The following is a 16,724-nucleotide window of genomic DNA, read 5'->3' as shown; positions in this document are numbered from 1 at the left end:
GGGAAATCAGGGCTCAATTTAGCGCCAATTTGATAACTAGTCATAACAAAACAGAATTATGCACGCATTTTGACACTGATCGGTATGTATACTCAGTGAAAGAGAAAGTTCAGTGGAGATATATGGCGAACTAATCGTTGTACAGTACTGCTTTAGTCCGTTCATGGGATCAATTGAACTGGTAAGTAAGAATCGAACACGTCTCACTATGGCTGGAATGTTGAAGTTTTAAACCCTTTCAAGTCATTCATTTGGGAAGCGCCACAGTTGAATATTCATAAAAACAAAGCTGAAATTCCAAAACATTAACAAACAGCATTGAGAATATCGGTACAAGAAAGAACTGCTTAACAGCTTAACATAAATTGGCACACTACAGTTTAAATTAAAATTTTAAAAAGCTGCATTTTTAAGCGTTGAAGAATTTTTCGATGGATCTTACATCATTCGGCGGGAACAAACAATTTGCCCAAATCCTTGGTAACTGATGATGATTATCATAGAAAATCCATCGAAACATGCCTTCAAACTATAAAAAATTGTCGTTTTGTTTTTGAAATTTGCTTTGTGAACTGCATTCACATGTTCAGTTTTGACTGTGGCAATGAGTTTTTTTTTAGCGGTGAGGGTAATGGTGGATTTCCACTGACGCGTAAATTTTTACGTGCGTGAAAAAAATTAGAGACAATGTATGAACGGTCTGCGTAAGCGAGTACGCAAGCCGTTCATACATTGTCTCTAATTTTTTTACGCACGTAAAAAATTACGCGTCAGTGGAAATCCACCTTAAAAGGAGGAATGAGTTTGCGGAATGGCATGTCGCATGACTTGCGGAATGGCATAATTATGCGGATTTAACGTTGTAATGTGTAATGATTTTGACGTCGACTCAGGTAGCTGTTAGAGTTTTCATGTGTATGATCCATTTTAAACGTAAGAAAACCTTGTACTCTGACGCAACTTAATGTAACCAATGAAAGTTTTACCAATACGACTTTTTCATCCCTGTGCTCCAAAGAAGTATCTACTTTTCCGAAGAGCTATTGATGCGTGACCGCGCGCAAATTAGCACAGTTTCGCATGACGGAGCTGGACCGGCTCACGTATTGAGTATCAGCCTATACTTATGAGGACAATCGCGACACACAGAAAAAAAACGCGACCAAAAACTTGACTCGGCTTAGCACGAGCAATAAATTTGTCGTGGGATCGCTGTATCATAGAATTCACATTTTTTTACAAAACATGCATTGCAAATTAACTAGTTTATAATTTAGTCAATCAAGGTCAACATGCGAACCATATCCTCCTTTGAGAGGTCGTCCTCCTTTTTGAGAGGCGTTCCGCTTTGAGAGAACTGACTCTATTGTCACTTACTCGGATGCCTTTTTTGTTACGGTGTAGCTTACTGCATGTAGCGGAACAGTTCAGCCCAGTATATACCCTACGTTCAATACAACTGGTTCATCTTTGCTATAAATTAAGTAAATTTATCCCCGCGTTCGCAGGGTTAAGGGTTTTTATTTCAAACGCTTTCATTAATCATTTCTGATATAAACACAATATTATCTGTCACAATAAATTAATAAATTATCATTTTGTTTACAAAAGCCAAGTTCTTTCAGCTCCCCTTGTTGCGTTTCCTTCGCCCAATTCACTGAATTTTCCAAGACTTTTCTTGATCGGCCTTCTCTCCCCGCCAACAGTCTTGTTGCAAACGATTATTAAATGAGCCTACGTTTACTTGGTACAGCAGCAGCTGAGCAAAACTACTAATACTGTACAACGCGGTACATATAATACACCTAATTGAAAAAACATTGACCCTGTGTAAAGCATAAACCATAAACGATATGACCCAATGGTATTCTGGGTAGACAGTCTTGGTAAGCTTTTTAATATTCCTTTTGTTAATAATCAAGACTTTTTTTTCTTTGAGAGCTTTAAGAGCATGATTTATGCAATATGTCTTATTAACGTGTTTATTCTGTCACAGACGACGATTGTTTCTCCAATTTCCCAATAAACATTTGGGTCGCATCGTTCATGGTTAATGCTTTTTAAGGGTCAACGATTCTTCAATCAGGTATATACGCATTGTTTCTCTGTGTGAAAACACTGAAAACATGAGTTTGATTCGGTCACTAGGGTTTATAGGCGCAGGAGAAGTTGCAAAAATTATTGTGAGTGGATTTTTGTCCACTGGAATAATTAAGGCAAATGAAATTATCGTTAGCTCTATCACAGACACGGACTTGGAACATTTTCGAAACATGGGTTGTAATGCGACTAATGATAACAAGTTAGTCCTAAAGGAAAGTAAATTCGTTTTCCTTGCTATGCGAGCGAACGTATTCCCTAAGGTTTTGAAGGAGGTCTCTCCCGTAGTGACCAGGAATCATTTATTAGCATCATTAGCTTCTGGAGTTTCACTGCATTACCTTCAGAATTCATTGCCTGAGCAGACTAGAATTGTCCGAATGATGTTGAACTCTGCGGTGCAGTTCCGTGAGGGAATTATTGCTGTAACTTGCGGAAGATTTGCTTGTGATAGGGACAGGACTTTAGTTCATGAACTGATGTCTTCAGTGGGATATTGCATTGATGTGAAGGAAGATTCAATGGCTTTGATGACCGCCTTAATGACGGCCGGTTACATGTACGTGGTCATCGATGCGCTTGCAGACGGTGCTGTACGCGCAGGATTAGATCGACACGACGCAGTAAAAATACTGACGCAAACAACCGCTGGAGCCGCCAAAATGGTTTTGCAAAGTGGAAAAACTCTGGGAGAGCTTAAAGACTCTGTTTGCACGGCCGGTGGCTCAACCATTGCTGGGATAAATACTCTGGAAGAGTGTGGTTTACGAGGAGCACTGATGAGGGCTGTCCACGCCGCCACGGAACGCGCTAAGGAACTTCGGAACGATGGCACGTGGTGAAAAAAAAATCGGCAACTACTCTATGTTGACACACTATAGTGCGCAATTTTTGCATTTTGCGTGATTTTGCCTTATTATAATTACCCTATGGTCTCGTTACGAGCTGTCGCGTTTCAATTTCATGTATACGCCTGGTTAGATACGGTTGTCTGTGCGCTCTTTCAGTTATATCGAAGACAAGACTTTGTACCATCTGTTGATGTAGGGTTGGTGTTCTAAAGTCAAATAAATATCTGAAATATGGAGGTGGAAGTCGACATACACTAGAAATTGGAGGAAGAATAAATCAGAATTAGAAATCATGGTTCCTTCTGCAGGTACGCCACAAAGATGACGTGAAACAAAAGAAAGAAAAGATAAGAAACAATACTGCTCCAAAATACAAAGAATCACAAACAAAGGTAAAAGAATGTAACTTCATTTGCATGTTGTATCTACATAAAGATCCGAAATACTGGAACGCGTTCCCGGTTACGAGGTCGCAAGGAAGCCAACTAGTCATATGAACTAAACTTTATCCGCCAACAGACAAATCGTGAGCAAATTTGCCACTATCAACTGTGGATGGAGAGTTTTGAAAGCGTATAAAAAAGGACTTTAACTCTCAACAAAATTTAAGAAAATTAGATTTTGTAGACCGCCGATCTTGTCAATAGTACAGAAATATCTTTGATCAAATCGTTCAAGCGTACTCATTTAATATATATTCGAGCAGTTGATTAATCGTACAAAAGAACTGTTTAGACAGAAAATAAAACATAGAACAAAAAATATGTCTAGCTTATTAGACCCGGTGGGCTAAAACACACCCTCCCGGGGGAAAAGTTATAGTACACCCTCATTTAAGCTAAAGTTGTACGCGGCATCAAAGGGTATATGTTTTCGAGCCGTTTTGGTCTGCTAAATAAATAGGGCATGATTTGTGCATCCTCGAAAGCACTTTTAAAAAGGGTGAGATCCGCAAATCAAAATTCTAAAATCCAGAATCGCAAGACCCCTGAGTTTTTATCCTTTACTGGCTATTATACCTCCTTATAATATATCATTTTGAAGGTTTTTAGCTCCATAGCAATCGCCGTCTTTAAGATAGAGCATTTTGAGTTTCGGAGTTTCACGCCACACGAGATCCAAGATGGCCGCCAGATGGCTGTCACGTTCTCTTTAGAAAATGCCTCATCTTGGATTTTTAACAATCTGAACAGTTGAGTTTTTGCTAGAAGTGTTTATGTGAATGTTTACTTGATCATGAGGGTGATCTGAACGCTTTTTGTAGCAGAATTTCGTGCCAGATGTTTTCATTAATTTCCGGCGGCCATGTTGTAGTCCAATCAGTTGGACTCCAGCATGGCATTTCCTAGACTTGCCCCAAGTCGCTCGTTTTTTCTTTGCATCTATAGTTACTACTTAAATAAAATCGCTTTTTTGAAATCAAGCGCGAAAGAATACACTCTACTTGAGTAAAATCGCCTTTGAAATCTCGCGCGAGAGATCGCGCGGGATTCATTCAATTCTGTGAACGTGCGCGAAGGGAAACAGATGACACCATGGATAGTAGTTACTATCCATGATGACACTTGCCGAGGAATGGCTCGGAACGAGAGACTTGTGTCACTTGCAGGAAATCGATTCTAGCTGACCTTTTTTTGCCGCGAAAATATTGCATCATTTCGTGTGCATTGAGTTGGTTTCTTTTATCGTGTTGACGTGAGTTTCGTGCGCCGTGTGCAGCTGACGCGAGGTGTGGCGTCAGTGTTAAAATTGCGATTTCCTTCCCTTTTTTGTAGGAAATCACACTCAAGGCCCTTGATGGCTCTCTCATTTCTGTAAGATTTAAAAGGGACAGGCACAAAAGAAGACATTTGTAATGTTTGTCCCAAAACTGGTTTAAACTTCTGAAGTGAGAAGGAAACAAGTCTGCTCAAGAGGTAAAAAGTTAAACGCAAGCTTGTCTCGCGAGCAGCGCGCGCTAAGTTGGCGGGCACAGCGCGCTCAGCAAGCTCGCGCGCAATACAATATGATTGACATAATCTCGATGGCGTCACCGGTGGAAAAATCCACCGGTGACGCCACATTTCTAGACTGTCCACAGCCCTCTATTTTTTCGTGTTTTTCGATCGATGAGCGCGCGGTGAGAACGGCGAGAGAACTGGACGCCAGCGCAAAACGGAAGAAGCAAGAGGGTGGGGGGCCGGGAGCGAAAAAAATAGAGCCCCCTCCCCCGCGCGCTCGCGCTTCGCGCTTACTTCGTCTGCTTTTTTGCGTTGAAAAATCGAGAGGCTATGGACAGTCTACCATATTGCAGGTGAGACAAGTCGCTTGTTCCGCCACGATCCTCCGCCATTTTGTTTCTCATGCCCGCGCGCGCCCTCAGTTTCCGTATCCAGCGACTTGGAGCAAGTCTAGGCATTTCCATACTGTGCTCTCTAAATTTGCGTGAAGCATTTTGTCGGATAACTCAAGTACGGAACAACATACTGACCTGAGACTTGGACAAAGAATTTATTTAGTAGTTTTCTACAACCTGTAATATTCTTGATTTTTTTGACTCGATAGTTTTGGATTTATTTTTTCGAGGCGTGACAGTGGCGTGACAGTGAAAACCACCTATAAAGTAAGGATTACACAAAGCTGGTGACACAGCTCAACCAACAGATTAGGGAAGTACCTTATTCTTACTAATTTTCGCGAGTACTAATTTTCGCGCTTTCAAAATAATCGCGAAATTAAATACGCGCGAAAAAACATTGCGCGAAATTTAAACACGCGAAAATTAATACCATATTGTCTATATCAGAACAATAAAAATTTTAACTGTTTGCAACTGCAACTATTTACCCTAGCGTTGAAATATATTTCCGTCTTGTTTTCGACTAGCACCCTTCCTCCGATAACTGTTTTCTTTACCTAATAAATCGGCCAAGTAGTTTGCAAGAGATGTTTTAGCCTTGCTGGAATGATTTTCTTCTCCATTTACATCTTTTTTAGCGAGTTTTCTTACCGTTTTTTCGCATCGAAACGATTTCACAAGCAAGCAAAGTCGCGAAAGTTGTCCCCAGGCCACTTTGCAAAGGGCTTAAAATGTCCACGCACGTAGTTGAGCGAAAAAAACTGCATATCTGTTCTTTCCTGTAAGTTCGTGGCCTATCAACTTTAAATTTCAATCACTGTTCATTTCATAACTGAGAACTAGACTTTTTCTCCGAAATATAACTCAAGGTGAGTTGAGGGAAGAATATTTTGCCGAATTTATATCAAGGAAAATAATAACTTAATTGACAGCTGTATAAAGCTGCTCAAAATCGGGGAAATCACGTCTAAGAGGCTTCAACTTTTCAAAATTTTTTTGAGGGGGCATGCCCCCAGACCCCCCTAGAGGGATGGAGCCTACGGCTCCATGAAATATGAACCTTAGCCCAAAATAATATGCACTCCCACTTTTACAAAAACTGCCTAAAAGCCTGAAACCCCCTCCCCCCATAAAAAAAAATGGGGCTTGAACAATATAGTAAACAAAAATATTGGTAAACAGCCACCCCGCTTTGAAAAATCCTGGATCCGCCCCTGAATTGAATCTCATTTTGACCCCCACTTGAAAGAGTTGATTTTTGTAGCGACTTGCTACGTTTAAGTAGCATAACGCGACTATAGAATTATCCTACTCTACTTGAAAGAGTTGCTTACTTACACATTGCAGGGTTTCCCCTCCCCAACCTCTCGTTTTGTGAATTGTCTACGGAACTCACCGGTACCCATGAGTTTCTTATATTTTTTTACTGTTTTTTATTAACTGAAAGAAATTAGGTTTTATGTAAACTGTAGCACTCAATCATTCTTTTTTCTAATTCAGTTTTTTTTCAATATGGTGTCCAATATCTTTGTCCCGCCCTTTTGAATATCTCAGCAAAACCCTGTCCCGTTAACCTAGTAATTCTGTCACGATATTCAAAGTGATCGACCTGACTTTTTGACATTTTTTGACAATGACATCGGAAAACTAGGGAGACAATAACCTAGAACGATACGATATTGTGATGTTTTATTGCTAAATATTAAAAGGGGTAAATTGTGGAAAAACGTTTTCCATCCAAGTTCTTTTTTTTCTTTGTCCCATGCTCGTGTCATTGTTGAAAAACTAATCTTCATGATTTATCACCGAGCTTAAAATTTACCATTTTTATTATTTATAACACACTTGATGATTTCGACATTGCTGATCCTAGCAGTTATGCAGGACGCGTTTCACATATCAACCTAGTAAATGGCCCAGCTCACAACGAGTCTCTCGTAGCTCAGTTGGAGCGCCCAACCGGTATCTGGGAGGCCATGGGTTCGATTCCCGTTGGGGACTCAGAATTTTTCTTTGTCCCATGCTCGTGTCATTGTTAAAAAAACTCATCTTCATTATGTGCATTTGTGTTTGCAGATCTATAATCATGGCAAAGAATGGATACAAGAAGATCTCCGCTGGTGAAAAAACGGACAACGTCAGCTTTTTATCCCTTCTTTTCTTTCAGTGGATGAATGGTGTCTTCAAGACCGGCAGTGAGCGACCTTTGGAAGAAAGCGACTTTCTGCCTCTTCCAAAAGAGAACATTACTTCTTCATTGATCGAACAACTTCAAGCAAACTGGGACAAGGAAAAAGCGAAGTCCAAAGCAAATGGTAAAAAGCCAAAACTGTGGAAAAGCGTGATAAAAATGCTTTCTTTTAAGGAGACCATGTTCCTCATATCTACCAGTGGCCTGTATTCACTGTCGCGCATCGTTCAACCATTGTTTCTTGGATATCTGATGTCAACGTTAATGTCACCAGAGCCGCAGAAAAATTATCTTCTCTACGGCTGCGCATTGGCCATGGGAGTGAACGCTTTGATCGGATGTCTCAGTATGCATCATTTTGACTTCAGATGTGAACTGCTGAGTATCAGACTCAGTAGCGCTCTTAAAGGGCTAGTTTACCTCAAGGTAAGCACAAAGTGAACGGTCGGGAAATATTAAAACTGCAACGAATGAAAGTTACGCATAGTTAAACATTGTTATCCTTGGCCCAAGGACAACTCGGGCGGTTTTTAAATCTCAACTCAATAAAGCTTAACTAGAGCTTTCACAGTATCTACGATATTTCTATGGTTATTCATGTTCCTTTTATTGTTTTTTCCTTCAAGTTTCAGATATATAAGATATATTTATAAGATACATTAAAACTTTCCGCAAATATAAATGTCACTCAGCCTTATTCATATGCAGCGTCACGACAGTAACTTAAAGTTCAAACGTTTTGCTGTTGTTTTTCAGACCCTTCTTCTCAGCAAGCATGCGTTGTTAAAGCTTTCAACGGGACACGTCATTGACCTTATATCAAATGACGTCCAGCGACTGGAGGAGGACGCTGTCAATCTGTTTTTCTCGGGCTCTTTTACATTCTTTGAACTCGTGGCGATTGTCTTTTTACTCCTTTATTTGATTGGCTGGCAGGCTCTTATGGGAGTGATTTTCCTGTGCTTCCTTGTACCATATTTCGCCCTGCTGTCCACTGCTAGTGCTGCACTGCGCCTGCGCACAGCCGCAGAATCCGACAGACGCATCTCCTTGATGAACCAGGTGGTTTCTGGGATACGCGCCATCAAGACGTATGCGTGGGAGGATGAATACCGCGAAAAAATAAAAACTGCACGAAGGTAGGGACTAAGTTTATATCGTAGCTGTTCGTAATGTATTGAGTCTGTGAACCTCTGTTATCTCAGTGGCGGTTCTTGAATTTGTCAATAGGCCATTTCCGAGTTACCCATTGCCTCTGTTTTAAAACGAGTCTACGTGCGAAACCATTCAAATGAAAATGAGTTTGATTTGCATGAAAATGGACCTGTTGGTGAAACTCATTTTCATATGAATAGTTTTGCACGTAGACTCATTTTGAAACAGAGGCAAAGGGTAACTCGGAAATGGCCTATTGGATAAGGCCATAAAAAAGGAGATGTTCGGCTTATTTAATAAGTTTTGAGTCTGTCTTTTTACTACTTCTTGGAAGAGGACTAATAGAAATACATGATGAAGTAGGGGGTGCGGATGGTGAAGAGGGTGGTCTTCTAAAAATAGTGTTCCACGGTACGGCTTGATAGAGCTCTCGGGGTATCTGCATGGACTTGTCATCTAAATATGAGTTACTGTTGGTAGATAATTCGCTTTCTGACTTTAGTAAAGGCTGTCTAAATTGAAGTTAAAAGGTGCTTAGTAACAGCTGGAAATACGATTATAACTTCAGGGATTTGCATATGGTTTTTCTCCAAGTGAAGTCATAATTTAAGTTTCCTTTCTGTGTCTCAAAACACTAAAACAATTTATTTTTCTTTACAGTCGTGAAATAAACATCATCCGTAAGAAGAGCGCCGTTCTCTCAGGGGTTGCTGGCTTGGAGTACACTTCAGCCCCGATGGCGACACTGGTGTCAGTTGTTACCCTTGTGCTAACTGGGCATCCTCTCACCCCTGTTAATGTTTTCATGTTAATCTCTTTTGTCAACGTATTGAGATTAAGCACTTGCATTTTCTTAGCCTATGGTTTGCTGGGAACGTATGACGCCTTTGTCTCGTTGGGCAGAATAGAAGCTTTTCTGCTGCTAGAAAATCTGCCTGCTATCTCTTGTGATCAGGGTACAGATGAAAGAAGTGAGGCAGAAAGCAGTGCAACCAAATCCAAGAGTACTGTTGGAGAACATGACGAGGAAAACGAAGACGTTTGCAATTCTGATAATGAGGAGGTGAAAGATCTGGATAAGCCAGCTGCTTTGTGCGTGTCGAGTTTGACGTATAAACAAACTGATCGAGAAGATGTATTCATTCTTAAAGATATCCAATTCGCAGCAGCACCAGGAAGTTTGATAGTCATCACTGGGCCAGTGGGTAGTGGAAAATCTACTCTCCTCTCAGCGATCGCTGGTGAGGTCTCAGACATAAGCGGAACAATTAGCTGTCAAGGCTCAGTTGTTTACGTGCCTCAAGTAGCTTGGGTCTTCTCTGGAACTATAAGAGAAAACATTTTGTTTGGTCATCCATACGATGAACCCAGGTACAATAGAACGATCCATGCATGCGCCCTAACGAAAGACTTCAAACAGTTTCCCGACCACGACCAAACTGTTGTTGGAGAACGCGGTGCTGTTTTGAGCGGAGGTCAGCAGGCGAGAGTAAATTTAGCGCGCGCAGTCTACGCTGATGCAGACGTTTATTTGCTAGATGACCCCCTGAGTGCTGTGGACTTCAAAGTTGGCAAACACATCTTTGAAAATTGCATCAAAGACGTGCTGGGCGCTAAAACCCGTGTGTTGACCTCTCATCAAGAACAGCACATGAAAGAAGCCGATGAAGTGATTGTTTTGTACAGAGGCTGTGTGCTGGAGAGAGGGAGTTTTGCTGAGCTACAAAAAAAAGTATTCTGAATACAACCGTTGATCCACTCTATAAGAAAGTTCTGCAGGATAAAGAGTCGGACGACAGCTTGGCTGGTGAGGATGAAGAAGAAAGTGAACTCCCTGACAGCTGTAGCAGAATGGCTCCACTGACCAGCGAGGCCAAGGGCCTGGAAATATCACAAGAAGATCGCACCATTGGAGTGGTGTCATCCAAGCTTTATTGGGACTACTTCAGAAGTGGGATGCATCCGCTGACCATATTGGCAATAATTTGTCTGTGTCTTATAACTCAAGGTAAGTCCCAGCAGAGTTAATAGAGGAATCCCTTCGTTCGTCTGCACGATCCACAGCCAAAAACGGAGCAGTTAACCCCGGGCATCCCTTATAGACCCTATTCACGTAATATTTCTGATAGATTATTCTTATATCACCGGTAAAGCAAGAATAAAGTCGCACAAACACGAAGGAAAACTACTCGCTGCACGCCATCTTGAAATTCTGTGCACCTTCGCGGTCACGTGACATGCCATAAATCAAAACAAAGAGTTCGTCTTTTGATGTGTGCCGATTTTCTTAACCAGTCTCCCTCTATTAACTCTGGTCCCAGTCAGATGTCAAAAGGTAAGTCTACGTCAGCTGTAAGTTTAGAAGAAGGCTCTTTAGCAAGGTCTTTTTAAGCCAAAAGAAGTTTTCTTTTAGTCACTCTCTAAGAAGTGAAGATAAGTTTGAGATTGCTTTCTTTGGGCCGTAGCATCGTTTGTTGATCTTTTGGACGGTCGCTCATTTGTGATTTGCTAACTGGCAACCATGAAATTTGAACACAACTTTCTGGGGATCATAATACTTTCGGAACCTTGCGGTACATATCATTCACACCAAGATATCTGAGGTGCTCAGGTTTACTTGGGCTGTTTAAAACTAATCTTGGACTGGCCATTACCAAGAAAGGATAAAATCTCGCCAAGGAAGTCTTCAATTTTATCTCATGTTTATTATCTCTCTCTGAAATTTATTATTCTGGCTCAGTAGTACCAAAATCAGTAGTATCCAAATACCAAAAACAAATTATAAAAGCTGAAGCAGTTTCGTGAAATAAACTTAACTTTTCTTATAAGAGAGATGGCCTTATAATGGAGGTAACATATATGATGTCACTTCAAAATGACTAGTGACAGTAATAACCATAAATGGAGGTGTCCATATTTTTGGTGTCCGTAAGTTGAGGGTCACCTGTATAATCAATTGTAAAGTCTTGCATTTCAACTTGATCTCCTCAAGTTCTACCCAAGATCAAGATTCAAAGGGTACCAATTACAACTGATCCGTTGCTAACGGCCAACTCTTTATAACGGCAACCTCTTGTCAACAGCAACTAGTTTTCGTACACGACAATACTCTTAAGCATACACTTCACTCTTATTGAAACGCCCCTAGAACAATGACCATTGAATTCTTGACCTTCCCAAAGGTGGCCTTTGTAGATAGGTTTAACTGAAAGTTACTGCCATTAAACTGGGCCTTTTTAATCTTTTTTCTCAGCAATGCTAGTTTCTCCTGATGTCTGGCTCTCTTTATTGACAAAGCAACTTCCAGCTGTTCAGAAGGACAGGATAAACCTTACAATTTACGGTTGCCTCGTCGGTGCATCCTTTGTATTTGCTTTCATGCGAGCACATGGATTCTTTTCGGTTTCTCTTCGATGTTCCGAGCGTCTTCATGACAAAATGGTGGTCGCTGTTCTACAAGCACCGGTCCTTTTCTTTGATTCGAATCCAGTGGGAAGAATTATGGATCGGTTCTCTAAAGACGTGGGCTGTATAGATGAGGTGTTACCGAAAACGTTCTTGATGTCAATTCAATTATTACTGCTGTTGTTTACAACAGTTCTTTTGCCAACTGTCACAAATCCTTGGCTTCTGTTTGTTGTTGTTCCTTTGGCTGTGTCAGTCGTGTGTATCTCGAAGTATTACCTGAAGACATCCAGAGAGCTGAAACGGTTGGAGTCCAAATGCCGCAGTCCAGTCTTCTCGCACTTTTCTGAGACCCTGAATGGACTGGACACGGTTCGAACAAGAGGAAGACAAAAAGATTTCGTGGATCAGTTTCACAGGTATACTGATGTTCAATGGTGGGGAGTGGGGTTTAAAAAGTAACCTCTATCAAGCTTGGCATTTATTGATAGTGTGATAACTCCTTTCCATAATATAGTAAGCTTTATTAAAAGCTAGCCATGGTACATGCAATTCCCGAGTTTTGATTGGTTTACAGGCCCTGGTATATGAGCTCATATACCATGGAACACAAATATGGAAGGTGTACGCGTCAACGAGAACAGCCGGGCAGCTCAAATATTGCAATTCCTTGGGTGTTTTTAATAAAAAAATTATTCCACTCAAAGATTTCGTGGATCAGTTTCACAGGTATACTGATGTTCAATGGTGGGGAGTGGGGTTTAAAAAGTAACCTCTATCAAGCTTGGCATTTATTGATAGTGTGATAACTCCTTTCCATAATATAGTAAGCTTTATTAAAAGCTAGCCATGGTACATGCAATTCCCGAGTTTTGATTGGTTTACAGGCCCTGGTATATGAGCTCATATACCATGGAACACAAATATGGAAGGTGTACGCGTCAACGAGAACAGCCGGGCAGCTCAAATATTGCAATTCCTTGGGTGTTTTTAATAAAAAAATTATTCCACTCCCGCTTGTTAGATATCAGATATGAGATAGTCATCGTTACGCGCCCTGTTGGCTATCTGCCATCTCATATCCAACGCGCGCTCATGGAATAATTGTTAACTATTGTTTTCCTCCGAGGATGTCTGTATTAGAGCTTGGCATCTGTCGAAAAAGACATCTGCAGTTCATATCTCTATCCAAAAGGTATAAATGGGTTCTGGCGAATTGTCGGGGAAACCCAACAAATACCGGAAGAGAGACAGGGAGGAAGGGGGAGGGGGCATTTGATGGCCTAGCATTTCATCCATGGGGGGTAGCAATACTCCTAGTCTCTTCCTGCTACAGAAGTGCTACCGAATATCTGTCACCGGACTCTTCCGATCCCTAATATTCGAACGGACTTATTTATTCACATAACTCTAAGCCGGCGTGGTCTTAATCCGTGTACATGCACTGACTGCGGTGTTATCCTTGTTCCTCCCTGTAGATATCAAGATGTTTATAATCAGTCATATATTATGGTGATGGCGAGTGGGAGATGGCTGGGTGTCCACGTGGATCTCCTTACATCCCTGTTTATTGGCGCAGTGGCTATAGCAGCTGTTGTAGTATCTCAGGATGCTGGTGTGTATACATATCTTTATTCGAAAACAGTTCTAGAGCAGTTTTCAATAGAGTGTCATAAAACCAAAACCAAAACCAAAACCAAAACCAAAGCATTTACTTTAGCCAATCACAATAAACACAGACAATTTAGTGAACCAATCAAAACTCAAAGCAAATACATGTAGCCTGCACGAAGCGCGGGAAAACGTGCGCGCGCGAGTCACGATTGGTTTTGGTTTTACTTCTGATTGGCTGAGAAAGTGGCGCGAGATTTTTAAACCAATCACTAAGCGTAGCAATGCAAAACCAAAGCAAACGCAATTAACTTTCGACACTCAAGTGAAAACTGCTCTATCTTTTTTTTCCTGAAACAACATGACACCAATCTTATTTGTCTGCCATTGTTCATCACTCTTTCTTGGTAGCCTTTGCTGTAAGGCTGACGAAATCTTTGTAAATTTCAAATCCACCCCGGCCGCCCCTGACCTTTTTCGACAAAAAGTGCCAACATAACTTTGTGCGCCCCCGAAAATAGAAATCCATTTTCCAGCAATTATAAGTCCCCGGTCGGTCGAAAATTCATTGTTCATGCCTAAAGAGGCACTTTTGAACTTCATTTGTGGTGCACTTCGTTCGATTTAGATAACGTTTATTTTTTTTCAATATTTCTCTTATTTATCACATAGTGTTTTCAGTACCGTATCATATAGTGTTTTTAGTACCGTACAAGACCAAAAAAATGCCTTAAAGAAATTAACTTCGAAGACACTCTCCTCGATTTTAGAACTCGACATTCAATTTGCACTCATTATAATAACTTCTCTTAGGTGGGAGTCTGCCTTAAAACGGCAACTCACAACAAGGGGTTTTTGCGCAAAAAGCTTTCAAATCGGTATACTAATAGGGAACAAACGCTTACTCTTTTTTTCTCAAACAGCTTTTGCTGGACTTGCTCTAGTTTATGTCATCCAGACAATGGCCCTGACTCAATACACAGTGAGAAAAACATCGGATGTCGAGAACTTCATGACGTCAGTTGAACGAGTCATGACGTACACCAAGCTAGACTCTGAACCTGGATACAAAGTGGAACGATTCCCCCCGGGACACTGGCCAAGCAAAGGAACTATCACATTCCAAGATGTATCAATGACGTACTATCCGGGGGGGCCTCAAGTGCTGAAAAAGATCAATCTTAACATCGAAGGAGGAGCGAAGATCGGTGTCGCAGGTCGCACAGGTGCTGGGAAGTCTTCCTTTGTGGCAGCTCTTTTGCGCATGCCAGACGCTGATGGAGACATCATTATTGATAATGTTCCAATAAAAGAAATCAGCCTCCAAGAAGCTCGGCGATATATATCGGTTCTTGGCCAAAGTCCCGTCCTTTTCAGCGGATCGCTAAGAAAAAATCTTGATGTTTTGGAACAATTTGAAGAAGCAGATTTATGGCGAGCTTTAGAGGATGTGCAGCTGAAAGAGTTTGTAGGAAGTCTAAGGGGACAGCTAGATCACGAGTTGTTGGAACATGGTGCAAATGTCAGTGTAGGAGAACGGCAGCTAATCTGCTTGGCTCGTGTGTTGTTGCAACGAAACAAGATCGTCATCCTGGATGAGCCTACTGCACACGTGGATCCAGACACAGAACAAACAATCTGGAACGTAGTGCGTGAAAAACTGAGAGACTCCACAGTTATCACTATAGCTCATCGTCTTAACACCATCAAAGACTGTGACATGATATTAGTTTTGCAAAATGGACAGGTTGATGCATTTGATAAGTTTGATTCACTTGTGAATAGCGAAGAAAGCACTTTGAGTAAAATGGCTAGAGCTGCAGATATCTAAGTTACAGGACAATGTTCGATTTTTAAACAAATGTTAGCAGTACACAGTCAGTATGCATTTTAGTGAATACTAACACTGAACACTGAGTACCGAGCACTGGAGTAGCACTGAACAATAGTGTAGTAGCATTTTTTGACCAATAGTGAAGTAGCAATCGTTGTAACCTTTTTAGCCTTTGGCTAGCTTAAATTAAAAAAAAAAAAAAAAAAAAAAAAAAAAACAAAAAAATATTTTCTTTTTGCTTCTTTTTTTTTTTTTTTTTTTTTTAAATTTCTTTCCCTTTAAATTATTTTTTATATTAAATTAATTTCCTATCCAATTTGCTTAAATCCTGACACGGTCCCTTTAAGTTTCCCCTACTCCAATATATATAACGAATTTATAATTTACGGGGGAGAAATACCACATGAAAGGTACGGGGATGCTCGTTGAGAATTTTAAAGCTATCTAGAAAGCAAAAAGCATCAAAACATATGTTTTTGCCTCCCCTCTCCCTAAATCCCTCTCAACGGAGGTGGGGTATTTCTCCGAAGTTTTTGTTAGGATAAGCCGCCCGGAAAATAGTAAAAAAAAACATGAATACAGAGAAACTGACTAGATGAAAAAATAGCAAGCGTTAAGTCACAACAGATAGCTACGCCGTGAAGATTTAGCCTTGTCCTTGAATGGTTGGGTGGGGGGGGGGGGGGAGGGAGGGGCTGGCAAGTAACTAAAGGATGAAACTATAAAATTGGTTTTTTCAAGATTTAATTACAAAGATTAAGAAGATCCATCAACTGGAATCAAAAATCGCCAAATCAAACGATAAATGGTCTACTTATCTCAAGAAATGGGGAAAGTACAAAGAAATGTAATAATTGATAGTAGGTCTCTTTCTCATACTGCGTCTCTTAAGCAATTTCTATTCGCTTTGTCATTCAATATTGTAAATAGGTTAACCTCCTCTAAAAAGCGCGTGTTTGTATGTTTTCTCAACGTATGTATTGTAAGAAATCTTATGTATTACAGAGTGTTCATTTTGTATCAATTTATTTACTGCATGCAATTTAGAAAAAAAAATTAAGCCTTATTGTAACAGATTTCTTGTATCCGTAGTGTTTGTTTTTGTCAGTTTGTAACTTTCTAGAGTGTATTTGTCGGTAGTATTGAATATGAATTAAAAATATTAAAATACAAACAAAAAGCGTACAGTCACAACAGATAGCTACGTCGTGAAGATTTAGCCTTGTCCTTGAATGGTTG

At 40.6% G+C, this 16,724-nt stretch overlaps 2 pseudogenes across 1 annotated transcript; both read left to right on the top strand.

The window, feature by feature from the left end:
- The first annotated feature begins 95 nt into the window (after positions 1 to 95).
- Positions 96 to 15,667, top strand: LOC144653949 (ATP-binding cassette sub-family C member 4-like; annotated as a pseudogene). The gene is made up of 7 exons (XR_013570854.1): positions 96 to 181; positions 7,366 to 7,906; positions 8,237 to 8,619; positions 9,296 to 10,643; positions 11,889 to 12,459; positions 13,519 to 13,655; positions 14,575 to 15,667. The product of XR_013570854.1 is annotated as an ATP-binding cassette sub-family C member 4-like (transcript).
- LOC144654226 (pyrroline-5-carboxylate reductase 3 pseudogene) lies at positions 2,104 to 3,686 on the top strand (annotated as a pseudogene).
- Positions 15,668 to 16,724: the final 1,057 nt, after the last annotated feature.

The sequence above is a fragment of the Oculina patagonica genome, chromosome 5 (genome assembly GCF_052425735.1).
Source record: "Oculina patagonica isolate OP01 chromosome 5, crgOcupat, whole genome shotgun sequence".
NCBI lineage: Eukaryota > Metazoa > Cnidaria > Anthozoa > Scleractinia > Oculinidae > Oculina > Oculina patagonica.
Note: the sequence above shows the minus strand (reverse complement) of the source record. Positions and strands in the feature narration are given on the sequence as shown.